Here is a 26,833-nt window from a genome sequence, read left to right as displayed (position 1 = left end):
AATAAAAAATGAAAAAAAAAAGCTCTGAGTTCAATTTTCAGTAATAGAAAAATGGGAAAAAAATAAAAGAGAAAAGTAAAGATTTATATTCTATTTTCTTAATATTAACATAAATGCATTTAAATGAAATTCAACATCAGTCTGATAATAAAATAGTATATACATAGTTATTGTAAGCACGTAAGAAACTGCTCTATTCCTAACTAATCAAACCTAACTTTTCTATTGTTTACTTTAATGAAAATATTAAGACGATAGCATTTAATCCAACCAGATTTCACTTACTGTTGCACTCTATCCTGGTATGCATTATATGGGTGAAGCACCTCCAAAAAGCACCAAATATTAAGAAAATAAAATAAAACAAAACATGGAAAATAATCTAATGGGGCTTTAATTGGCTCATTTCACCAGCAGCTGAGAAATAGCCCATCATTTAGTCTTATGTAAAGTAATTTGTTGACTGAAGCTTACTATGTAGTGCTGTCACAGACATCAATACATTTTACTACTTATTTTTAATTACTTTGCAGCGTCAAAGAAGCTAAGTTTGTGAGTTTGTATCTACTGTCCTGAATCAAATTGGCTTTACTACTCATTAATTGTTCTATTGAAATTATATGTTTTCAAATTTAGTTTTCTCACATGACTTACAATACTAATTTGGTATTTGACATATCGTGTGCTTGGTTAACCTTTTATTAACTTAAAGAAGTAAGCAACAGATGATATCTAAAGACATTAAGCAATTTTTAATGTTCATTTCTAGTACCTGCACGGTTTTTGTTATGTGTTAGATCCTTAGGAAAAATGATGAATGAATGAATGAATGAATGAATGAATATAAATATAAATATAAATATATATATATATATATATATATATATATATATATATATATATATATATTGACCACAGTGAGCTTTAAACACTGATGTCTTGGTGAAATACCATTGTGAAGAATATGTAAGGATTTCAAACTTTCTCACACTCAGAGGATCACAGGGTTCAGCAGGTGATATGAAGAAGGAGATTTCAAAGTGTGATTAATCCTGAAGATAGTCGCTGCCAACAGGCTGCCTCACTTGGTGGGGAAGTCTGAGCATAGGCATCTCAGGGTCACTGAGCTGACAGATGTAGCCTGTTTTGGATGCTGATAAGAAGACTGCTTTCTATGTGACAAATGCCTGTCATCAGTATTGATCACTTTTATATCAATTCTTGGATGTCACTTTCTTTTCTGGCTTTGTTACTCATTTATACTAATTTTTATATTACTATTGCAGTAAATAAAAACACATATATTGTTATTTAAGCTCCGAATTCTTTTTCATGGCAGACATCAGTGGGAAAGATTACAGTTGTCATAAAGTAGCCTTGTCTTTCACTGTCCTTAGTGTTGGAATGTTAGCGCATCAGCCATTTCTACAAACAATATCTTCAAGTTGAAAGATTCTCTCAAAATTAGGACTTACTCCTTAACTAATCTCTCTAATTGCATACTTACTCCCTTAATCTGACAATAGATGACTCCTTAATTGCACCATCTGAAACACTGAAATCTGTCTCTGTATGTTTGCCTTTGACTTTAAAACAAATTTAAATATGCAAAAATATATACACTTACATATATCTTTTGCTTTTATTAAATATCCATTTTATTCTATTTATTCATTCTTTTGAAGTTTCTTTTGTTGTTGCTGTTTTAGTTTTAGTTGTTGCTGTTGTTGTTGTTGTTGTTGTTTTCAAGACACAGTTTCTCTGTGTAGCACTGGCTGTCCTGAACTCATTTTGTAAACCAGGTTGGCCTCAAACTTAGAACTCTGCCTACCTTTGCCTCCCAAGTACTGGAATTAAAGGCATGTGCTACCACACTCGGCTTTAATATTTTGTAATTAGAATATAATTACATCACATCCCTCTTCCCTTTCCTCCTTTGAAGCCCTGCAATGTTCTTTCCTGCCACCTCTTTCCATGCATCCCTCCTCCCTCTCAAATCAATGGCTTCTTGTTATATTGTTACACATATATGCACAACCTTATGAGTCCACTTTTGTTGCTTGTATATGTATGTTTTAGCGCTGATGACTTTGTCTTGGAAAACCAATTAGGGGGGCTCATCTTTGCAAGCTTAACTTACTCAGAAGTCTTAAGTTGTTTCTAGTCTTTTTCTAGGGGAAATACACAGTGAGGTTCCTACTTTCCACGTCACACTGTTGGTTAATAGTATCAGAGTTCAGGTCTTATGGAGTTAGCCACATTGTTAGGGTGTCACAGGTGTAGCATCCCTGTGATTTCTAGGAGACAAAATCACGACTGTCTCTTTGCTCCTCTGACCATGACATTCTTTCTGTTCCCTAGTCCTTGGGTTTACTAAGCCTTAGATGCAAAAGTGGTTGGTCTCTATTGTATCAGAGATCTGTATCTGTGATATAGAAAACTCCAACTGGTGGTTTTCTGCCATGCTCTTCTTTGATGAGGGATAAGACCTACACTTTCCTGTGTGTCTAAGGATATGATTTAGAGTGCAGTAAGGAATTCTGCTGCTCTAGCGGGGTGGTGTTAGTAGGTGCTAGTAGGACCCATTATTTACTAGCTCCGGGTGGTTTCTAATTTCTAGTATAAGGTTTGATTTTCCTATTGTTGGTAGGCCATCAGCTCAATTAGGCAATTGTTGGTTGCCATCAACATCTGTATATCACTACTGTACCTTTTAGGATATATTTCCAAACTGTTCATTATTGTGGTTCATATGGGTAGGACTATTCATTGCATCCCTCCTTTGGCAGCTTGCATACTAAATTCTGGTATACAAAAGCTAGATGCCTAGAAGGAGGCATTCATGATGTTTACAGCCAAATCTTCTGAATCTTGTGTTCTAAATAAGGGGTGTCCATAGCAATATGGTCCTACAAGCTCTGAGAGACAACCAAAGACAAAAGAAATAGCCTATGTGTGTATATATATATATATATATATATTGCAATATATAATATATTATATATATTTTATGTTTAATGCAATATACAATATATTATATATATTTTATATTGAATGCAATATACATATATATGAACACATACACACACATATGGCCTAAAATTAAAGGAAGCTATATCACTTGGCCTGATGATATTCTCTATAAAAGCCATTAACTAACAAAACTCTATGTTAAGCAAATCTATGCCTTTATTGGTTATATTCACAAGTAGAATATTAAGAGAGAACCTCTATGTTCATAGACTGTCTTTCTAGGGTAAAAAAAAATCACAGAACTGTTATCTCTTGTCTTTATTTTAACTTGCTATTTCACAAAAAAAAAATATGAAAAACTCTATGGACTTCTCATGAAAACATTTTCCAACTTACAGTATTATAGATTCTCAGTAGAAATTTATAAAATGAGAGTTATGAAACAATTTTTATAAAGTTGAATTTACATAAATTTAGTGTTCTGTAGCCTAGAGCTAGTCTGCAGGAAAAAGGCTAATGTGTATGTGAATATTTGAAGTCTTTTCATAGCTGATTTATTTTTCTAAGTTGCTCTCATCTCTGTTATATTATTCCTTTAAGGTCATAAAATTCTTAAAGATGATAATAAAACTGGGGCAAATCTGTTTGGAGGTACAAGTCAACTATATATTAGGTTAACATTGAACAAAGGTTTTAAAGAGCCTTTCAACATACAAATAATTAACTGCTCTTTGGGTATTTAAGTTGGTCAAGGCCCTTAGCTCTAGACCTTTAGAAGTGTTTCTGTTCTTTGTCAACTTACGCTTGCTTAGTGTTTAGCAGGAATTTAACAATAACAAACTATACAAGATTTTATTTGCATTATTTAGAAACTAAGATATGTTTATAAAGGAAATGAAAGAAGCACCTTAATGACCTTTTTCTCCCATTTTGCACATCTTTATTAATTTAAAAAATAGAAGTTGGTGCACTCCAATTCTAGGTGTACTATGAAAATATTGTTCAGAGTTTTCTGATTTCCCAAGAGAAAAAAAAATTACCCGACTTTTCAAGAAACAATTTTAAAAGTGCTCATTTTAGAAAGCATCTGCACTGGAAGAAGGGGGCCATTAATTTAATAGCAGTTCAGTTCATTCTTTTGGTCTTTATTGTACTAGGGATTTGTAGGGAAGTCATTTGTTATACTCTACAGAATATTTGAAAGGACATATTTGGAACCTGATCTTAATACTCAGAGAAGGAAAGTAGTAATTTATTAAATGAAACAATAAAGAGGATATTAGCAATTGTTTACCATGAAATACCAGCTGGTTTTGCCAACGATCATTTATCAGTTAAAATCTATTATTCTGAATAAGAAAAAAAGAAAAGAAAGTAAGAATAATAGATGAGAAAAAAATCATTGTCACTTGTGAATAAAGACTGTTACCAAAGGGTATGCCATGCTGTGTCCTACACATTATGAATGAGAAGAATTCATTCAAACTAGGGCACTGCTTTTGTGTCTGCTCCTGTGGCTGAAGAAGCGGGCTCCTCTAGTAGCCACACTAGCTCTGGTTTGATTTTGGGTGTGTGAAATACCTAAGAAAATAAAAATAAGGAATTATGTCAGAAGTTAAATGACCAAATGTAACCGCATTTTCCCATAGAACAAAAAAGTAAACTGAATTAACCCCAAATATACTGATGTGTACTTGCTAAGTGGAAGACATGGGCATGAAAAATTTAAATACATAGCATGGCACACAGGCCAGAGATTGAGATAGTGACAATCTTAATAGAAAAGAAGAATCTTCTCTGCACTTTTGAAAAGGGTCAACCTGTATATATATTTGGTTACTTTTTGCATTACTATCTTTCACTTAGTATATTTCTTTCTCTTGTTTTTAACAGACTCAATATGGTTACTCTTAGATATTTTGATTCTTGTAGTAATCCTAGGAAAACTAAACTCTAATTTGTTTCTTGAACAACAACAAAAACCCATTTGATAATATCTTATAGTCCTCTCTGAGATCCTGCTGCCTAGTTGTTGTCCTCGCTATAATATTATCAGTTGTGGGCACTCCACAGTACCTCTGGACCTTTGTTATTGTATCATTGTTCAGTAGTAACATTCTTTCCCTTAAATGTCCAGAAAATTATTTGTTTAAAATTTATGGAAAATGTATTCTTCAATAAAAGACTTCCCTGTCTATTTATATTCAGTTGGCTGAACTTTTAGCCTGTTTCAGACAAACAGCCCACTTGGGGATGCATTATACACCTGCAGAGCTGCACAAATAGTTAGTTGATGCTTTCTTTGAATAGCCCAGCCCGTGTTCCAGTTTCTTCACTTGTTTCCAAGTATCCCTGGTAGATAATAAATAGGCTTGTTGAGAGAGAGGTGAATTATGTCTAGTTTGCTTGCATAGAGCAGTGAGTTCTTAAGATTGAATTTGCCTAAGTATCATGTTTAACTCGACCTCTGACTTTAAGATAAACTTTTATTTGGCATCAACTACATCTTTATTGTTTTTATATTTGTATTAAGAAATGAATTGACATCTTTCTTAGCTATCCATTATAGTGTATAGTGTGGAACACAAAGAGTAATCTTCTGCTTCAAGTAGGTTTCTACTGGGGGAGGAAAAGGCGAAAAGTAATTGGTATAAGTCTCTTTATTGTGAGCTGATGATGACTATAAATATGAATATCTCCATAAATTTTCTGACAAGCAAAACAAAATGCCCCGGTCATGTAATAAACATAGAACACATAGGATACACACACTTTTTGAAAATGGAACTCACAGTACTGATTTTTACAATTAATTGATCCATTGCTTTAATAGTAATTTCAGATAGATATTGGACAAAAGGGACCTATGATCAGATCATTACATGATGTTTGAGGTATAAAAATAAAAATAAAAACATGAGAGTAGGAAATCAATTAAAAAATAAAGACACACTGGTTTTCTTTTGAGTGCCATTTTTTCATTAGTTCTTTGAGAGTTTCTCATGTGTTTTGGTCATATCTAGACCTCCCAATCTCTTCCCAGACCCACATAACTTTGTGTGTTTCCTTCTATGCTTTAGGACTAATGTAAGGCAAATATTATTGGATGTGTGCCCTTATACTAAAGCATATTTTAACTCCCAGTGACCAAGCTCTTAGGGAAAACTACATCTGCCTCTTCTAGCGTCTAAAAAATGTCAGTAGCTGTACAGCCAGGGACTGGACTGTGAGTCCAGCTTCCTTTTCTGAGCTGGAATGTTTCTGGCTTGAGCTTGCAAAAGTCTTTTGCATGCTCCTGTACCCATAATGAATCCACGTATACTGCTTCTCTTCTGTACAAAGAGGATAAAGTGTCACTGTACTCAACCACCACCTCCAGATTTTACAGTATTTATACTCCTTCATCCACAGTGATCCATGAGCCTTGGTAGGGTGCTGTGTTTCATGTGTTCCCTAATGGACTGAGCCTTCTACAGTCTCTCACTCTCATCTCCTTGGCCAGTTGTGGGTTACTCAACACCTATATTAACCGTAAACTACTACACATAGAAGTGTCTGAGATGAGGGTTGAGAGATGTAAGCACCTACGGATCTATGGGTGCAACAATAATTCATAAAGATTCAACTTAATACTATGACATTTAGTAACAAATTATTTGTAAGTTCTCTCCTAAGTCTTGTGACATGTCTAGTCAGAGGTTCTTGACCCAATTATCTTCTTTTATTCTTATGGAATGAGTAAATATTCCACCTATTCCTATACTAGAAGTATTATAATCATGTGTGTTTACAATAAAAGGAAGAAGAAAATATTTAATAAACCTTTAGAAGCCCATAAATCTAACAACACTGTTAAGGGAACTATGATTAATGTTCCTTCAAGAGCAAAACTCATGATACCTGGTCCATGATGTAAGCAAATCTTTTGTTTCAACAAAGAAATCTTGATTAGGAGAGAAGAAGTCAGCCTCAGCTTGGTCTGACATCTCCTTTGCTCGAGAAGGCCAGTGAGCCAATAAAGGCCCTATGGCAACAGCTAGTCTGTAATTTTGAGCAGGAAGAAAAACTAAGCATTTGAATCAGACACTGATATTCCAGTTATGTACTGAATCCCCATTCCCACCTCCTTGAAGATCAGAGCAAATGGAAGTATAAATGGAAATATTACTTCAGCTTTACTTCTTAGAAACTGATTCCTGAAGGAGTCATGGAAATTTTGCTCACTTTAGATGTGCTTTATTAAAAGTACAGTGAGCAGTGCTTGCAGTCTACAAGATTCTGCATCATGGCCACTTGCCATAACCTATACAAAAGAATTCAATTCTTAGAAAGATTTCATCTCTAATATTTTCTTTACCACTAGAGGATAAGCACTTCTGTTGCTCACGAAGCATTTGTGTCTCTAATATTGTTAAGTATAGTGGTTTAATTTGAGCCCCTACAGTTTTTTATTACCTAATAAAAGAAATATCACAAATATTGGCTTTGCTAAAGTTATGTACAGTGTTAACATCAATAATAAAACTGTGCAAACAGAAAAAAGGAATATGTAACATCAAAATTGTAGGATATTGAAACATTTTTCTTTCAATATTTAAGGTACCAATAAATTCAGCATGACTAGAAATTACTTTAGAAAATTTGCTTTAAACCATTCTTCACATTACTTAAAATTACATTGATTAAAAATAACAATTTTATATTATTCTTGTAGCCATTCAACATAATCTGTTAAACAAGAGAACACTATTTTAGCAAAACACTAACATGATGTTTCTTTGTCACAAAATAATACTAGATATGTGATTTAGTCAAAAGCAGATAGGATGACAGAACTGAGTGTCTACATTCCCTTTACAGGGGATTGAGACTGGGTAAGGTCTGGGGTAATCACCGAAATAAAATCTCCGAAGACACAGGACAAATTCGAAGTATGTTTTCATGTCTATTTCTATTGTTTGAAAGAACAAAGAAAGGTGTTTAAAATGGTCTAGAGAACAAAGAAAGGTGTATAAAATGGTCTAGAGAAATAAGGTGTGATTTTCTTATTGAATACAACCTAAGTATGTTGCCGAGTCTATGAGATACTACAGGGTAAGTTTAGAAGGAGATGATGACCAGCCTCTCCATGCCTAATCATGTGCTTTAGGTAGCGATTGATAATATTCAATATTAGTAGAGTGCCAGAAATGACCTAGGTCGAGCCAAACAGAATGCAGCCAACCTACGTGCAGCCACAGAGTTAATCAAACTACTGGAAGACATTCACTTTTCCACAGTCCTGTACATTAATTGAATTCAAATAGCATGGTTCCTGCTATGCTCAGAGACTAGCAGTGGAACATAATTTTAGCCACTCCATATAAACTCAGATGTAGGATTTAGTATTGTAGAGCCAAATCTAATTCAGATAAATATATTTTTGGCACCACACAAATAATTCATGACAACAGAAGATTCTCACTAGGTTAAAATACATAGTTAAAAGATATAGTTGTTTTAAAGTTTATATTAGTCAATTTTCAAGATATTATAGGTAGATATGACTCCTATAGTACGATCAAAGTTTAGTCTTGATGATCCTGAATAAAGTGCCTAGTCTTTTCATGTCTATTTTGTGTCTTCAATGAGACAAAGACTTTGTTTAGCTAGACTGGCCTTAGACGTGTTCTACAGCTGAGGAAATCCTTGCTCTGATCCTGCATCTTCCAGAACCTAGGTGTTAGGGTTAGCGATGTGTGCTTCATGCTCCTATCAGTTTCAGCCTTCATGAATTCGAGTTTCGATGTCAAATCCTGAGGTTAGTGTGGAATTATTTGTCTCTATGGAGAATGCTATAACTTGACGAATCACAGGGATCAGAGAATTACAAAAGTATCTTCCAATCCTAAACTGGACAAAAGTACTGTTTAACCCACGTTGCATACTTTGGTATGTAAACAAATACTATATAATTTTGTCAATCTAGAGTTTATAGCAAAACTAATTGTTGATTTTTTTACTATATGTAATGTAGGGTTAAATACCAATCTTTGCCATATATTTGTAATAAGCTTTCAATTTCTTTTTTCCCTACTTTCTAACCATGTCCTTCCTACATTCGAGAAGAATAAGTGATTGAAGTTATTTTGGGTTTTTCCATATAAAATTCCTAATAAATAAGAGATCTGAATTTTAAATAATCATACATTTAAACATTTTGTTCAAACAATATGTTCAAATAATAATATAATAATTATTTCAGCATAATTTGTAAATAAGTCTTTAAAGTGATTTAAAATTTTCTAAAGTTAAATACAACTTTTGTTGGATACTTTATCTCGTCACTTATCTGACAAATGTGTATTGTATTAAAAAAATTCTACAAATATCGCATCTGATGTGAATACATAAACAATTGTTAACTGCATGCTGAAATACACTTTCTATAGATTCTGAGTAATGAGTATAGTTTTCTACTTGTTAACTTATTCCTTAATATTTCCCTTCTCCAGTCTACCTTTTCCTTAGCTTTAATCTTAAATCATTTTCTTTCAATTTACTCATTTTCCTTGTAGTAACCCCTGCCCTTAACACGTGCCATGACTCTCTTCTTGACTCGAGCTATCTAATGACAGGAAAGAAGACTTTGTTTAAAAAAAAAATAAGAAAAAACAAAAAACAGCTTGAAGATGGAATAAAATGCTTGATCTTAAACTGTAGTTCAGGACTCCAGAACCAAATGGAGGCTTGATACAAGTATAAAACCTGTGAATTTGAGTTAGGCTATTGAGTCAGAATGTTTGTGTTATTATGCACTCCTGTGGTTCTTGAGATTGGCTCTAGACAAGCTGGAACACCTCATCATATCTGAGTTCTCTGGCCTGTGTATTTAGGCTTTGGTAACAAGACTGGAAAATGGAATTAAAAAGTAAATCTGACCAAATTCATCTTGAACTAAATCTCTCTATCCACAGTTTATACAATATTGAGTTTCAAAATTCATCAGAGAACTTTTCTGTATTGTATATTAATAGTTGTATTATTTATCAAAAAAATCATGAGTTCTAAAGTGAAGTAAAAGGATGAATACAAAGTAATACATTTATATATAATTTTTAAAAAGTTGATCAATCATTTTACATGTTAACATTGGTAAAATGGAAGTTTACTGTGGATTGCTGTGTGGTATGAAATGGTTAGTTTTTGTAATTATGTTGGTTCTAAGAGAAAATGATTTTCAATAAGAAATAATAATGAAAATGGAAATAGATAATACTAAAACTATCTAAAACATGTTTAATAATTTTTAAAAATAAAGATTACATATGCATATATAGTAGTGATTTTAAAAAATAGTATTAACTGATATCTCAGGAAAACACATTCCGATATATACATAGATAGAACTTTGCCAAAATCAAGTAAATAGTGTCTTCTAAGAACCTTAAAATTTATTCACATTTGACACTTTAATTTTATAAATCCTGTTTTGTTTAAGCACAAATGCATTGTTAGAGTGCACAAGAAAGAATTAAGAAATTACTGGATATTAGTCATTTTTACATGTAGAGAAAAAATATGAGGAAGAAGAACCAAGAATAATAAAATAATAAGTGTTTTCAAGGGTCATAAGATATCATGTGATTTTGAGGTTACTTTTTTTTGGGTTCATAATGAAGAGTACATGAAAGAGGAAGTACCAATTTTGGAAGTAGATGCTGAAGAAAAATTATGTGGTATTAATTATTTTCATGACGTTTTGAAATATCTTAAGAAAGATCCTTATTGTTCTTTGGAGTTTTGGTTTAATTAATTTTATTATATTTTTAATTGCTATCAATGAAAAGGAATAGATTCAGAATGCTAGACATAAGCATCTACGAATGGAAAGAAAACACTGTAGAAGTGGTTTTTAAAAGAGCCCTTTAATAAGGGTGACTAGAGGAAGCAAGTTTGCATTTTAGGTCAGAGTAGAGAAGGACAAAGAAAATTGATCCGGACAGCATGATTCATTGTGGCACAAAATTTCTTCTTGGACACAAAGTGCTACCAAATTCCCAGTTTGATAGTTCTTCTGTAGGTTTAAAAATATGGTTTCAGTTTTTATTTAAAACTAAAAGATTCACCTATTATACCTCTATACATGGATGCTATATTTAAAAACTTTTGATCCAAAGCCAAACAAAAACTTTCAGTACATAATAGCTTTGGATTTTTAAATAATTTCCTATCCATCAGTCACCAAAATATGAAGACTTATGCTGAAGTAGATTTATTTAAGGAAAACAAATGTCTGCTTTCAAAGAGATCAGAGTCTGGGGCAAGGGCATGAAATAATTATATGCATGTTGCTGTAGAACACAGAACTCACAGAACATAGCACTGATAAAGTAGGGGAGGGGGAGCTACACAGTTGGGAAAGGTTCATTTAAGGGGGTTATGTCTGAGTTGAATTGTGAAGAGCAGCTGGTATATAGAAGGGACAACAGGCAGAATGGTATAGTCTTTCCATGGGCAAAGAGAGTGGTTTCAGTCTGTATCAAGGTAAGAGTATGTTGATTAATGAGCTTTCATAAACTGACTAGGGTGGTGGGACTTGTAATACAGAGCAAAAGGACCAAAGAAGATTGACGTTACATTTACATATGTTCTGGGAAGACGTTCATCAAAACAATTGTAGGAGAAAATGTGAGGCTCATAAAGATGCTTGAACCAATAACACAATGAACTCAAAGGAAATATAATTGATTCAGGCTGAGAATGAATCACCATACAATAATTATTAGTACTGTGATAGCAATTTGATTTGGTTTTTCTCAAATTTAAGGATATTTGCATATATTCAATGAGATGTGTCTGAGCATTGACTCTTATGTTTTGCATACTACCTTTTAGATATAGCAGAGCACAGCATTTGACTATGATGCATCACTTGTAATATCATGAAGATATCAAATGGCTTGCAGAATTTAGAGAATTTAGGTTTTGTATTTGAGGGTTGTTCAAAAGGTGATGCTGAAAACAGTTTGGTGAGTACCAAGATGAAAGATGAAAGAACAGAGGGACAGATGTGGGGAAATAAGAAAACCATAATCAACAAGATGAGTATGAAGGAAAAGTTAGATGTTTTATGACATATACTAAACATAAGGTTGATCATGGGGAATTTCAATTTGTACTACTTGAGCCTTAAGGTGCTTCACACACAGCACCTTGTATATTTCTTCACACACCCAAAAGTTTAGGGCTTCCTTGGAGGTAGTCAGTATGTGGAAGAAAGAACAACACAGCCTTCTTTCTAACCAAATCCCAACATTTTTGACACAGACTAAAAACATTTGGAACTTTGTATGATAAAGATAAGTCAGGAATGTTCTACATTGAGGAACATAGATTGTATGCTTCTTGAGAAATTAAGAACCTCTCTAAATTATATTCTAACTTTTGGTGACACCATAGTGAGCAGAAGGAAGAATCCCACTTTTATGTCTGATACTTTCAAAGGGCAGCAGTAATTCCTCAAAGTGTGGACTGAGATTATAAAATTTATTTTTAATCAATGAAACCCAAAGTTAAAACCACCAAGTTGAAATGTGTATGGCTGAATAGGTTTTTCTGTTGTGGTACATGGTCTAACCATGGGGCTGTCTTTCTGTCAAGTTCTTACTGTGAACAAAAGATACATTTAAATATCTTGAAGAGGAATAGCCTGGAAACCCATGAACTTTAAGTTAAGTGCCTTTTTATCTTAGTCAAAATTATACAACAATTTAAATCAAATACTTATGTATTATCTTTCTGATTCAACATGAATTCAAACTAAGCCATAGATATTTGCAAATAATATAAAGAAAAAAATTGTCTAATAATTTTGTCTGTATTTAGAAGCATAATGGAGGTTTCTAGGACTAATATAAAACATAAAGTGATTGTCAGCATAGTTATTCAAGAAATAGATTGTATCCTTTGGATTACTTCTGATTAATGCATAGTACATTTGTGTTGTGATCATCCTAAATATGACTCATACCACGCAGAAGATGCCAATATTTATAGTTAACTGTCCCATTGTGCTATACTGGACAACCACTAACAGGAAATAGCAGTTGAAAGGATCATCATTTGAGAACAAAGAACTCTGGATTCCACTGCTGGCACAACAGTTAAATATAGTGTAACTCTGAACAAACGAGACAATGCACATTGGGATTCATTTTCTTGACTCACCTAATGAAGTTGAACTCTATGGCCTCCTGAACTTGTTTCTGACTCTTAAACCCTGTGATTTTCTATGATTCACGGATGTCTTCACAACAGGGACTGTGGGCTTACATGGTTTAGAAATTTTTCCTTCTTGCTACCACAGTTTATAGCCATTTTTTCCCATCAGTGAAGTTGTGGAAGGAACACATATTGCTATGGTCCCTAATCTGGTTCTTGTTTCTGTTGGTTCAGAAATGTTGTCTTCCTTCTGATAAATGCCTGACAGCTGCCTAAGATGTAAAATTAGGATATGATCACATCTGTTTAGATGAATAAAAACAATCCCAACATTCAATGATTCATAGAGATGTGATGTAAATGTGATGTGATCAGGTTCTAAGGAGTTCATAGATTATATGAAAGGTGTAAAGAAAAACCAGTAACTACAAGAATTACCCAAAGAAAGAGAAGTAGTTGTACAACATCATCACTCAGAGTGACTTTAGGGAAAAGACCCTGGCACTTTTCTTGGGGGTATAACCTAGTTCCTGTAACTGCTACTTTACTGGCAATGATTAAAATTCCTGGAATTATAAAACGCAGTTGTGAAATACCAATTGACTCATCTATTACAAGAAACGTAAAAATATGAATTAATAGCCAGCATGATGTCAAAAATTACTTTGAAGTAATTATTTGAAAAGGACTTACAAGGATCATATTTTTGAGACAATTTCTTTTTTTTTCTTTTTTTTCTTTTTTTTCTTTTTTTGGTTTTTCGAGACAGGGTTTCTCTGTATAGCTCTGGCTGTCCTGGAGCTCACTCTGTAGACCAGGCTGGTCTCGAACTCAGAAATCCACCTGCCTCTGCCTCCCAAGTGCTGGGATTAAAGGCATGTGCCACCACCGCCCGGCTAACAATTTCTTATTATTAGTTAGAATGTTTTCAATTTTTATGGTCTCATGTCTCTCTCTCTCTCTCTCTCTCTCTCTCTCTCTCTCTCTCTCTCTCTCTCTCTCTCTCTCTTCTCTCTCTCTCTCTGTGTGTATGCATGTGTGTGTGCATGTGTGTGTGCATTTAAAATAAATAGATAACCTCTGTGCAGTGACTATGAATCCATTTTTTTTAAATGTGAAAATACTAGCTTTAATTGAAAAGGTTCATTTAAAGCTATGAACACTGTACATAGGACCATTGTACCTAATAAAGAGTAAGAAGGACTAGACTTACACATGAGTTTCTACACAAAGAGATTGAGTGCTGTTTTTCTGCTAAGACTTATTTTCAATTTAAATATGTCTATGTGAGACATACACATGTTTAAAGGGGTGCCCACAGACATCAGAGGCATTGGGTCCTCCTGAGATTGGAATTACAAGTGCTTGTGAGCCACTTAGCGTAGATGCTGGGAACTGAACTTGGGCATCTGCCAACAGTAGCAAGGTTCTTAACTGCTGAGCCATCTATTCAGTCCAAAGAACTGCTTTTTAATTAAGTATTGAATTTTTGAGATTTCATGAACTATAGTTTTATGTATTCATTCTTGGATTATAGCACTGTTGTAGATACTGTATTGATTGTTTTTATTTGTTTTTGTAAGGTAGAATATATTATTTAAGTACAGAAAGCCATTTCCAATTTTAAGTTGGGAGATAAGTTTTGGGTTCAATGTTTTTGATTCAGTGCATAGTTTAAACCTTGGTTTCTAAGATTTGCAACTCAATGGGACATGTTTTGCATTAATAAAACAGGATTACTTCATCAAATATGAGATTTTAAGATCTCATTAATTCACACATGTACCATCTCATACAATGTAGCAACTGATTCCTTTATGTTTAGTGATTTACATAAATAATCAGACAAACTTTGAAGTCATGAGTCAAAAACATGGATATCATAAAAAACTAAAGTTAAATTACAAAGCTGTGTATTATTTGGAGTTTCAATTTTATAGGGAGAGTCATATGTGTAAAGAGGAATAAAAAATAACAATACCATGAGAGCAGTAATTGAAATAGAATAGAACATTATTCAAAACAAGACAGAAGAATCCATTATAAAAAGGAGACTTCTGTATGTGATGGTGATTCTGGTACGAAATGGAAAAGAAACAACACTTGAACAAATTTCTCACATTTCCTCATCTACTTGCTTTCATTTTATAATAAATATTAATTTTACAAATCAACAATGTTCCTTGCAAGCTATGCTTTGTTACGCCATGTTATGTTAATGGAATATTATGCAGGAATATACATTTTTAAAACATTTTTTAGTTTGTAACTATTCATTAACATCACTGTTAAAATTTTAACTTTGCAAATATATCCTTTGATCTCTTTTAATTTCCTTAGATTCCTCAGATACAATTTTTATATGTATTTGGAATGCCTAATTTGGTCTCCATTATATTAAAGCTGTTTCTCACCTCCTTAGTTATCTATCAAGAAGATTTTCAAGTCTTGGGCAATTGTTTTTAATGTAATAGACTTTTACCATATCTCAATGTCATATGTTGACATGTGAAGTTTGGCACAGCAGAAATCTGTATTGAGTAAATGGGGATTTATAGTTTTGCATTTAAAAAGCACACATTTTTTTAAATGTGAATTGTAACCTTTATTGTGCTTAGCAATGAACCAAGGTTATTGGGCAAACAGCTAACTTAAATCTTGAGAGATAGTCAAAGAGATTTGAACCTTTGCAGAGTTGGAAATTCTTATATTTGGATAGGGTTTGTAAGGGTGACATATGTTGTTTGGTTGGTTTTCAAGGTAGAGATGTCGAGGGGTGGGGCTCCATCACTGTGATAAATACTGACCAAAAGCAACTTGAGAAAGACTCAGTTTATATCAGCTTGCAAGCTATAGTCTACCATTGATGCAAGTCAAGGCAGAAACTCGAAACCCAGAACCTGGTGGCAGGAACTGGAGCAGAGCCCAAGAAGGAACACTGTTAAGTGGTTTGATCTCCACTGTTTGATCAGTCTGCTTTCTTGGATACCTCAGGACCACCTGCTAATATATGGCATGACCCACAGTGGACTTGGCATCAATCACTAAACAAAAGAATGTCCTATAGACTTGCCTACAGTCTAATCTGACAGTGTCATTTTCCCAATTGATATTCTGTCTCCCATATAACTCCAGCTTTTGTCAAGTTGACAAAAACACTTACCGGGACTGATCATTATGAGACCCTTGCCCTAGTTTTCCTCTGTTTCTCCTGCCTACCACAGTTTTATATACTCCTCCAGTTTCATACAAACTCTGGAAATGTTGGAGTATCTGGAAGGTGTAATTTTAGCTAAATGAGACTTCATCTATGCAACTGTGGAAGTCATCAAATTTTCTGGACTGAAAATCTTGATATGGCTCTTTTGAAGTATCCCACGTTCCTTTAACCTTTCATTTATATTCCCATAAGGAATCCCACTGAAGTCCCTGGTTCACCATGATAGACAGTGGAGTTTTTGATTTAGTCTATCACTAGTGGCAGTTCTGGAATAAATAGAAATTTGTCCATAGCTCCTCTGGAAATGTTATTCATATGTGATGTCTGTGGAGAGTCCAATGGCTGATGACATCATGGGGATGGGAATACAAGTGTGGAAGAGATCAGATGATGAGGCAGAAAGTCAAAACAACTAAGGGATCAGGCTTGATGTTTCTCTAAAAGTTCAGTTTCCCTGGAACTAACTAGATTCTTGAAAAGAAAAAGGAGCAAGAAGCACAGATTTTAGCCGTTACCATTTAATAAAAGAAAACCCTGAAAATTGGAATTATTTTAAAAACTGTAACTTATTTTCTACTTACCGTTACACCTAGACAGTGCTTGGTAGTACATAGATGTCAACTCTTCCAAAGAATGGATTGTGAGTTAGAGGGGATTTTTCATTTTGGTTTTGTTTTGCTTTGTTCTGAGGGGAAGGCTTCAACAGTTCTTAACACTGTCTAATAGCCTTAACTGTCTTTGAATGATCCTGCACACATTTATAGAATCAACTTGTCACCTATAGTAGGTACATTGGTATACCAGGTAATAGATTTTGTTTTAACTTAAACAATTCCAGGTGCAAGTTTCTTTTTAAAACCATCATGGTCTACATTAATACCACTTCTGAGACCATTAAAAACTGCCTTTGAGACTAAAGTGGGCTCATCACTTCTTTGTGCACAGCACAGACATGCACATTGAAAACGTGAAGCCTGAATCACAGGCGGGAGAGATAGCTTTGTGCTGAACAGCACTTGCATCTCTTCTAGAAGACACGAGTTCAAATCACAGCATACATCTGAGGGAGCTGACAGCCATTTGTAGCTGCAATTCCCGTAACTCTGAGCTCCCTGGCCTCTGTGCTCCCCTGCACTCATCTGCATATACCTACTTGCAGACATATACACCCACATGTGATAGCATTGCTTTATTGGCCATTCTCAACACAAGGTCAAGGATATGTCTTTTTCTTAAATGGTGAGTCTAGGAAAAGTTACCCATTTTGTAAGAGATATGTTAACATCTGGGTAGGAACAGGCATTTCAACATCTGGCTTGGGACATAAATAGTGCTTCTAAAAATTGGAGAGAAGTTCTTGTGGGCTGCTCAATGAATACACCCATGATCAAAGTACATCGATGATGGTCATCATTTTGTTTTGTCTTCCTAATTCATTAAATATAATTTTTCCAACACAACTTGCTATATTGTTCATTTTCATATATAAATAAATGTATAAATAAATGAGAGTAGGTCAAGAAATGAGCACAATCAGCTTTTCAGAAATCATAAGTGATAAAACAGGTATTAATGTTTATTTTTTTTAAAAAAATCACAGGACATTTTATTTTCATGTTAATGGGTAATATATGCATTGATATGCATAGAGGGATATAAGCTATATCACACATGGATCAAGCTAATGCCATTAGAATATCATATATGAAAATGCATATACAGAGAAAACCTCAGGAAATATGAGGTCTGTGTTGAAATCCATCATTAGAGTCTTGGCTGCAGCCCCTGACAATTTGAGTTAGGAGAACAGAATGATCAAATGTGCATTTCACTAGCAGGATGCCGCAGCTAAGGCAGAATTCCTAAGACAGAGGGTTCTGCAGAACCAGGACTTTAAATAAAATTTTAAAACGATGAATTATAAATAATGTATTGTACATCGTTATGCACTCCCGCCATCTCTCCCACTACTGCAATTACTGTATTAGAACACACATACAGTAATTAAAATGATTATACTGAATTTTCATAAAGTATGAGAAGGGAACACTGTCATTTTCTATTCTAATCTACTATATTCTTCAATTCTGCAAACGTGCTCATTCATGACCCCAAACTAATTCATGATCCACCAATGGATCTAGCTTAGTTAATGAAATTAATTAGAAACTAACTGCAATAAAAGTTCAAAGAAATGTGAAGATGCCTCACCCTAGAAAATATCAATAGGACTAAATAAGACAGAATGTATTAAAGGAAATTTTTTTCTGCAAGGAATTTTCAGATATTTGTAAGGGATGAATTAGGAGAAGAAAAGCAATGGGGTGGAGGGATCCAGGCCTTTAAGTCCTGTTTACCTAAAACTGTTTAAAATACCTTAGCAGCATGCTACTGGAATAAACAGAATGTAATGGTTGTGAAGTTCTCGTGACATTAGGAATGTCCTTGCTTCCACACTCATGACCTGATATTTTCCTGGAGGCTTAGATAGTATGAGAATATCTGAATATTTCTGAGAATTACACTGTCTTTCCTGGGCCCACTGTTAAATAAATCATATATAACATGTAAGAACACATTTTCAAGTTTCTATTATACTTTCAACACACACACACATGCATGCACATGCATACAGAGAAAAAGGTATGTTTTTAAAAATTACAGGTTAAAGAATTTTTCAGTTTTAAAGTTTTCTTAAATAAACCACTTCAGTGTAGTTTTGACAGGTTTTATATTATATTCACTAAAAGCCAGAAATCCACCTCCTACAAGCTTTCTTATGACTTCATGGGACACAGTATATTAACATTGAATTGCAAAGGAAACGCTACAGGTTTTCTTATATGGGTAATTAGAGTAGCAACAGAAATATTCCACAAATGTTCTTTTTCTCTATTTAGTACAGAGAATATTTTTAATGTCACAAATTTCATGCTGAAACAGACCTTGCTTCTATGAAAGAATAGTAACTTCTCACCAGCTGTGATCAATGGAAGAGTTCAGGCTTCAGACAGTCATGGCCAGAGTATACAGTGACACTTCTGGAGAATCTATTGCCCACTTCGCAGCCTCCAGTATGAAATACATCACTCAGTTCCAAACTGTTATAATTTTGTTCTTATCATGTAAAAAGGGTCAAGGTTGAACACCTACACATGAATGCCCTACATTACTTTTAAAGTAAATATATACAAGTATAAAGTGACTATATAGAATAGGATATGATGATGATATGTAATAAAGTCCTGAATGAAATAGCCAGGCATTCATACCATTTTAAACATTTCAGAGTGGGGGAGCAGGGTAACCTTGACTAGCTTACATACATGCAGGAGCCCCAGAGTTTGAGAATCTACCTAAAGTTCATATGCAGCATTCTATTCTAAACTGATTATGACTTCTTCTTAATTATAATTTATTTATTTATTTGTCATTGTTTAAACAATCCTGTTACTATTGTCTCATATAAAAGCAAGGAAGAAGATATCTCACCTGGACTATCCTTGTTGATTTACTTAGTCTAGGATTTGAGACTTACATCTGAAGTTCCACTCTTTCCAGTAAATTCTCAAGCTTAACCAAGTAGTTTGGAGTTTATAAAGAACTCTGAGATCAAATCTGGAACATAAGAATATAAATCTGTCCCTTTCTGAAGGCCTGTGAATGAGAATGTCCATAAGTAGCAAATGTGGACCAATGAGTGAATTCAATTACAAATATCTCTAAAGTTATAGCAAAAGTCTAAGCCAGTTGGACCTGAGATGGAACAGCGGTGAGTGAGGGGCAAGGGTACCAAGGAGCATTACCAGTCTACCTGAGGCAGAGAGAGTAAGAAGAGAGGAGAGTGTGAGAAGTGCATTGGATGTTCCCATAGTCGGGGGCAACGGAGGTAAGAGTTACAGTCTTGGGGAACAGTAAAGTGGCCACGAAGAGGAAAGAACGCTCAACGGACAGTTTTTCTGTGTACTTGCTCAGCTGCAGGGTTTCAGGTACCGCACAAGAGGAATTCAGAATCTGATCGGATCTCGTACTACAGAGCTCCTTACATGTGGAGGTTTGTATATTCACAGTGCTAACTGAAGGGCTAGGATGACTCATTCAGCTCACTTAAGAGGCAAGGTGCACACTGACAAGGAGAATGCCAGATACCGAATCTCTAGAAAATGGCAGCGACTCTTAACCGAAGCTAAGTAGTGACTAATTCAACGTTTGTTGTTCTCTGGAGCTGTGTGAAGTCTGACTCACCAGTCTTGATATCTGGGATAAATGCACCTACATAAGAAGGACGTGTTGTCAACTGCAAAACAAAAACAAAGTGGCTAGTTTAATTCTTTAGATGGCTCTGTGACCGAAAGTGTTGTAAAGAGACGTTCCTGTTTGTGAGTCTTAAACAATAAGAGGAAGCCTTGAAGAGACGGGGAGTTCCAAATGTCTAGGAGTGCTCTGACAGGAGAGAATGCTTGAGGATAACATTCGGGACTGAGCAGATCTGTGGAGGTGATGACATTTTTACCATCCTTCCAAGAGCGCACTTTCCTTCTAAGTTACAAAAGAGATGGTTTCTTGCTGTTTTCTACAAACAGGAAAAGTGAGAGTAGAAGCAGAGGATAAAAACAAAAGCAAGAACAAAACCACAAACCAGTTCTCGGAGAACATAGACATCAGAGGAAGGGGAAGAGAACCTTACTAAGGAATACTTTTGGTATTCCTTGCTTTCTAGGAATACCACTCTAGCAGTTTGGTACTGGATTATGACAGATTTTCTCACAGCTGTTGGCGCTCGTGACTGTCGATGAGTGAGAGAAGAATATTCCCTGAGTTCAGACTCTGAGACTCTCAGGCAATGAGGACGAGGGAGTGAGCCAGACAATTAGCAGCTAAGCTATGAGTACTACCGTCTGTTAGCATTTCAGAATTTCCTTATATTGCGGAGACACACAGAGAGAATGGCAGTCATCAGTTATCTCCAATACTGCTTAGTACACAATCTTTCATTGCTAAATAACCTGTTGTTAGATTTAATTTGAGGAACATAACTTTTGCCAATCATTGTGCATGTTGTATCTCCACTCCCCTTTTTTCTATATACTTCTGTGTTTCAGTCTCCTTCAACCCATGTTTTTTCAATCTTTCTTCAAAAACAATTGCTGAGTGAATTAGCCATACCACTCAAAATGAAGCAGGCCCCAAAGAGAAATCTGATGGAAATGAAGCTTGACTTTGATTAAAACTGTGGATGTGCAGTGGAACATTTTAGAGTAACTGCCTGATCTCCCAGATCTTACCTCTTAAAAACCTAGTGCAAGCAGTCTGCTTTTGCCCTGATCTGATATCTTGGAATAGTTTGTCTTACTTAAGTGCCTCGCTTGAAGTCCTAAAAGAGGTATACATTTAATATTATACACATATTTCTACATATATACTTTACAGAAAATGTTGGCAATTTTATTATCTGTCATCTAATAAATAGATGCATTACAATATCAATTAATTATTCTTCCATCATTTACATTTCATGCACTTTTAAAATAATGTTCATGCTTTTAACACAGTAACACTCTACAAGAGAGGAATAGAAACACAGTATGTATTATATATGTTTTTAAGTTAAACTCTATACATAAGATTTTCTTATCCCTCTCACCAAAGAAAGCCAACTCGCATTGAGAAATCTCTTGCTTTGAGGGAAAGGTATTTCAGAGAGTAAGGAAAAACAGACCTCCTTTTTGGTCAACACATACTGGAGTCAGTATTGTGATGGAAATCACATCTGTTCACACCATCAAGCGCACAGGAAGTTGGTACCAAGTTCTCCCTCTTGCTTTGGTACTCCCCTTGCCTGGAGCACAGAGGTAAGACTATAAGCTTAAAACATGCCTGTCCTCTAGAGAAGCCATGAAATTTTGACAGATCTTCTCTAATTACTTTTTTATATCAGTGGAAATATATAACAACAGTGTCTTTATTTGGTTATTATTTGAGAATCACAACACGTTATGCACAAAGCCACTAGAATGGTGTCTGGTGCATGATAAGGGCTCCATTCAGGTTCTCATAATCACATTAAACGGTATCTTCATTCATGAGTTAGTAAGTTTGAAAAAGGCAGCTTTAGTTTCCTAAGTATATAAATTTCAATTTGTAGTTTTATTTTTAAGTATAATTCAGCATGTGGATGAGCGTTTAAACTTGAGTCATTGCTTAATGAATGGCTTTGTCTAATTATGATAGGTGTATACATAATATATAGATGCAGGTACATATAACTTCATGGACCTTTTTTCTAAACTGTACTTCTACAAAGAGAGGAAACTTAAAAAAAGGAACAATTACAATCTTGGAGATTTAAAATAACTCAATTGCATTTACGTAGGTTTGAATAAGGTTGTAGTGATACTGAGGAATGAAAATAAAAATGAAGACAACTTCCTGATAGTCCTTCAAGTTAGTGACAGACCTGGACAAGTATCAGATGATATTTAGCACTTTACTTTATTTCAGTGAAGTACATCCATCAGTTGCTTTGCATACTCCCATATAGGATAGTCCCCTCCAGTTTGTCAAATAAAATTATTCTATAGTATTCTTGCGATGATTGCATATTTGAATTTCTATTTTTGCTTGATGTAATAAAATGACATATTTCTTAGTGTACAAAACTTTGATCGTTTAACCAGGAAATCAAAAGTGTGATTCCTGAGACATTGGAGACCAATCTTCTCAATACCCTCTTCAGTAATGTAAGAACACACCTGAATTTGTGAAAATAATCTTGTCTATATTCATTGTTATCTTTCTTTTCATGAGATGTCATCTTTATATTCATTTATATCCAGTTGAGTGTTTTGCCAATTGTAATATGAATAGCAACCTTTACAGTGCTAGATATCTCTATGTGTTTGTATGTTTGTCTGTCACCAACCATACTTAAAAAATATACACATAGCCGGGCGGTGGTGGCACACACCTTTAATCCCAGCACTTGGGAGGCAGAGGCAGACGGATTTCTGAGTTTGAGGCCAGCCTTGTCTACAGAGTGAGTTCCAGGACAGCCAGGGCAGACATAGAGAAACCCTGTCTCGAAAAACCAAAAAAAAAAAAAACACATATTCAAAGTGAGTTTCCAGGGTTTATTTTTAATTATACCTTGTTCAGGTATAACAGTACATGCCTGCAAGTGGACATGTAATGCATATATAAAAAGTCTGATTAGGTGGTTATTTGAAATTTATTAATGCATGAAAAGAATTTTCTTTACAATTTTTTGAGACATTTGATTTAACTGGTTTCAAGTCTATTCAGACCCCCTACCATCAATCTAGGAAGTACAAAGGGACTGACAGAGAATATATTCCAATTATACGACCAATATGGAGAGGATAAATGTAATGTCTAAAGTCAGACAGATAGAAGAGCTACTCTGACCCTTAACTTGACCCTTTACAGTTTGACGCTTCAAACTGTATAGAAGGTTTCAGACAGGCTCACATGCTTCCCTGGAAGGAGAGAATAGAGAAAATCCAGTTTTGACAAATGGTAGCACTACTTTGGGCTGAGAGATTAGTGTTAATTAGAGTTAACTTAAAGGAAGTCAGGCGGCTTTAGCGACAGCGGATAAAGGCAATGCCTATGAACAGCGGCTTGTTTGGGTGTTAATCGCAGGTATGGAAAGATGCCATCATACCCACTCAATGCTGTTTCTTTAAATCAAGTGGACTTTGTGTAAGGATTTAACTAATACCCACCAATTACACAGAACACTATCCTTTACCTAAATGCCTTCAGTGATTCATTCTGTACATAATATAAACTTGAAAATAAAACCACTGGAGTGAATAAACAGATGGCAAAATAAATGACCCATATTTTGCTGAGAGTATTGGTGATACTTAACCAGTATATATCTATAAATATCTATAGATATTGGTAATATCTAGCTATATTTGGCGTCTGTCATATCTATGATCATCAAAACAACTAGGGAGACATTTTGAACACAGAACTGAGTTTGAATACTAAGCTCTCAATGAATGGATAAATGACAGCTATCCTATTTACTTAGAGTGTAGAAAGAGAATATAACACTCGGGAGGCAGAGGCAGGCAGATGTCTGAGTTCGAGGCCAGCCTGGTCTACAAAGTGAGTTCCAGGACAGCCAGGGCTACACAGAGAAACCCTGTCTCGAAAAACAAAAAACAAAAAACAAACAAAAAAAGAGAAAGAGAATATAAAGAAAATGTTGATGTTGACAAATCCACAATGTATTTTCTTATTAAGGAATTCCATGATCTTTAGAATTTAAACAGGTATTAAGCATTGTTTTCTTCATGGATTATGTGGTAAATAGTTTATACAGCCTTGAAAAAATGGAAACATTTTCACTTAACGTGAGGTATATAACAAAACAATCATGTAAGTATGGGATCACAGACGAAAAGTCAAATTCTTAAAGTGGGAATTATCCTCACTCCTGCAAATGCTGTATCAATAATGTAGGACCAGCCAGGTGGTGACGCATGCCTTTAATCCCAGCACTTGAGAGGCAGAGGCAGGCAGATTTCTGAGTTCAAGGCCAGCCTAGTCTACAGAGTGAGTTCCAGGACAGCCAGGGCTATACAGAGAAACCCTTTCTCAAAAAACCAAAATAAATAAATAAATAAATAATAAAATAATAATGTTGATGATGATGATGATGATAATAATAATAATAATAATGTGGGACCATCCCCAACAGAGAACTTATAAATTAAGATCTCTTGTGTATCCATCTCATAATTTTCATTTGTCGAGAATAAATGGAAAGTACAAAAATTGATTTGATTAAAGGAACTTGCAGCTATTAGCTGCTCATGTCTGCACAGTAGTTAGGCTGAAAGGGACAACAATAAAAAAGAGAGTTTCATTTTGAAGTTGGCCAGCATTAAAAACGTTAAGAATACTCTGAGTAACCTTACAGAGTAGCTCATAAGCTTTTGAGTCACCTTCTGTTTAGTTCTGAAAGCTTTAGTTTCAAAGAAGGTATTTAGAAAGACTGAAACTTTTAACTGAGAAAACAGTTATAGTCATTCTCTCTCAGCAAATGAGCTGCTCACCAACATGGACTAGCCTGCTGAAATGCCACTGAGAAGCACTGCTGGTTCATTCTAGTGCCTTAGTTAAGTTTTCTTTGAATGTATCACATTTTGCTAATTATATAACTAGATATCTGGTTTATTTTCGTAGTCATTTGTCATCTTCATGTAGACAAGGTTCTGTTCTTCATTTCCAGTGGAATAAAAGTGTGGTACTCACTCCCAGAAGAGTGACAAATTGCCCTTTTCTACACAACACAGGCTACATTTTATGATGTATCTTTCTGTCTGATTTTTCAGTACATTTATTGTCATTCTTCTTCAAGTCTCATGGGGCTATGCTCAAGTTGTTAAAATACTATATGTGAATTTATTATTTATTCTTCAATCTCTAGTTGTTCTTTCATGGTTTTATTTTTGACATTATGATATAATGACGTCCTTTTTCCTCTCCTTTCCTCCATCCAAACCCTCCAACACACCCCTCCCTGCTTTCTTTCTACCATCACCACTTTGGTTTATTAACTTTCATTACAAACATATATGTAAGTATGCATATATTCCTAGATATAACATGCTAAGTCTGTATCATGCCACTCATATGTCCACTTTCACAGCTGGCCATTTGAAATTGGAATAAGATTTGTGTGCTCTTTTCTAGAGATGACTATATCGCCCACTGTCTGCATTCTTACAGTCCTTTATGTATGGATGGGTCTGCTTCCATCCACTTTAACATTTCCATTGGTATTGTCCTTGTTCAGTTCATGTTTATGCAGTCATGCTGGTGAGAACTCATGAGTATGTCTGTTGACACTTGTGGGAGACACAATGTTCTTTAAGTAAGCATCATCCTCATTTAACTATGTTTAGTTGCATTTAAATATATGTGGATTTTTTTTCCTCTAAGCTCAATCCTCTCCTCAAACAAACAAACAAAAACATTATATAGGATTCTTTTTGCTTCTAAAGTAGAAAGTGTTTTCGGTTAGTACTAGCTTTAATTGTTGAATTTCTTTTTAACACTTAACTGGTTTTTAAGTTTCTGTTCAACCTTAACATTGTTACTTATTAGTCCTTTGAAAATTTTGAACAGGGAGTTTTGATCTTTCTGACTCTGTCTCCATTTTTTTTTTAGCATTTTGTATATTTTTTATTTTATAAGTTACTTGGTATTTTTTACACTCCATATTCTGTTCCCTGTCCCAACAATCCACCCTCTGACTGCTCCACATCCCACACCTCTTCCCCAGCCTCCTGTCTCCACGTGGATGTCCCCACCCCCACCCCACCTGCCTTCTAAACTCCCTGGGACCTCCAGTCACTAGGGGTTTAGGTGCATCATCTCTGAATGAACACAGACCTG

The 26,833-nt window shown here is 34.7% G+C and overlaps 1 protein-coding gene across 1 annotated transcript in view; it reads left to right on the top strand.

Moving 5' to 3' along the window:
- St8sia4 (ST8 alpha-N-acetyl-neuraminide alpha-2,8-sialyltransferase 4) overlaps positions 1-26,833 on the top strand; it is an 86,487-nt gene that overhangs the window by 14,921 nt on the left and 44,733 nt on the right. The gene's annotated exons all lie outside the window — the stretch shown is intronic.

Source organism: Mastomys coucha, unplaced genomic scaffold (genome assembly GCF_008632895.1).
Source record: "Mastomys coucha isolate ucsf_1 unplaced genomic scaffold, UCSF_Mcou_1 pScaffold14, whole genome shotgun sequence".
Classification (NCBI taxonomy): domain Eukaryota; kingdom Metazoa; phylum Chordata; class Mammalia; order Rodentia; family Muridae; genus Mastomys; species Mastomys coucha.
Note: the sequence above shows the minus strand (reverse complement) of the source record. Positions and strands in the feature narration are given on the sequence as shown.